Genomic DNA, 1,620 nt, shown 5'->3' with positions numbered 1-1,620 from the left:
TGCACCAAGAGCTTGTAACACTCCAAAGAGAAAGGAAAAATTTAAATCGCATCATATGACCCCTTTAAATTTGCGTTTGCGCTGTCGCTGACCTAAAGAGAGCAGCTGTCTGTCATGAATGAAACGGCTTCAGTCTTTTCAACCACACAGTATCATTATTTCGCTGTTACAAACATTCAAATCACAAAAGGACTGGGATAAAAGTTTATAGTTCAGATATAAACTGTGTGTACGATGTGTATGGTAGTGATTAAAATAGAGTAAATCACCTTTTAAAAGTAATTTGATACTTCAAATGAAGATTTATCAATTACATTGTTACGCCAGTAGGTGGCGAAAAGGGGCTGTTAAAATGTATTTGTTTTTGAATCATACAAGAGATTAATTCATCCAGTAATCTTGAGTGAGTCATTTAATCATTAATTCATAAATTACATGTGATTTTGTTTAGTTGACTAATGTTTTTTCTTCAGAATCATGAGAGAACCACAACTTCCATTGGGAAAAAATACTCGATTTATCCAGAATCATGCAGTTCTATTTTGCACACGAACAGCTCTTAAAGAGTCCAGTTTTTATGTAGCCTGTTGATTTTTGTTCATGGTATTCAGCTCCAATAAATGGTTTGCAAAAAAGAGAAACATGATAAATGTTTGATATCATTATTTAATCGCATTGGAATCGAAAAGAATCGGAATCGATAAGCGGAATCAGAATCGGAATTGATAAAATTCAAACGATACCCAACTCTAGTCACCATCCAGTATAACACTCATGCTTTTAAACCAAATACACGCTGAAAATAATAAGCATAATCTAAAACACCTTCAGTCACCATCCAGTATAACACTCGTGCTTTTAAACCAAATACACGCTGAAAATAATAATTTACTGACATCTGGACTCGACTCTCCACAATCTCTGATGAAATCGGTTGGGTTTTCTCTGTATTAGAGCTGTTTTGAATTTACTGTTTGAACGCATTCGTTTACTGGATCCTTGGACTGAAAAGTTTACAGGAGTTTACCGGTTTTTAAGCTATTGTTTTCGTTGTAATGTACTGATTCAAATTAGTAATCAATAATTAACTATTATTTTACCACTCTGCGCTCCTCCCCTGACATGCTGTCACGCATAAACAGGCAGCATCTCTGTCACTGTGGCAATCAGCATCCTCTCTGACTGTGGTCGGGGATGGAGCGGGCACAATCATCAAACATATTTCAAAGGAAGCCGGCGCCACGGTCCTGACCGCTGTCTTTACTGAGTGTTTTTAGGGAATATTTGTATTATTATAAAAAAATGTTATACATGCAATTGGATTAGCTATTCATGTGGTGGACTGTCATGATTTTGCCTAATGACACTAATGAATGATGCGCATCAGAGGGGATTTAGAAGTGGGTATTCGCAAAGCCGACTGATAAAGAAGTGGGTATACGCCATATACCTGCGTATACCCTACACTACACCACTGGTATTACCATAGACCAGCATTTCTGTCCTTCACGGACTGCTTGACTTTGCAAGTGGATTTTTTTTTTTTCCTGCAACTAATGGCGCTTTTCCACTGCATGGTACGGCACGGTACGGCTCGGTACGGTTCACTTTTGGGGGGGT

At 37.7% G+C, this 1,620-nt stretch overlaps 1 protein-coding gene across 1 annotated transcript in view; it reads right to left on the bottom strand.

The window, feature by feature from the left end:
* Nucleotides 1-1,620, bottom strand: part of LOC107680295 (protein FAM19A5-like) — a 104,806-nt gene that overhangs the window by 20,755 nt on the left and 82,431 nt on the right. The window lies entirely within an intron of this gene.

Source organism: Sinocyclocheilus anshuiensis, unplaced genomic scaffold, assembly GCF_001515605.1.
Source record: "Sinocyclocheilus anshuiensis isolate Anshui unplaced genomic scaffold, SAMN03320099.WGS_v1.1 scaffold1434, whole genome shotgun sequence".
NCBI classification, from domain to species: domain Eukaryota; kingdom Metazoa; phylum Chordata; class Actinopteri; order Cypriniformes; family Cyprinidae; genus Sinocyclocheilus; species Sinocyclocheilus anshuiensis.
This window is presented reverse-complemented; position numbering and strand designations above follow the sequence as displayed.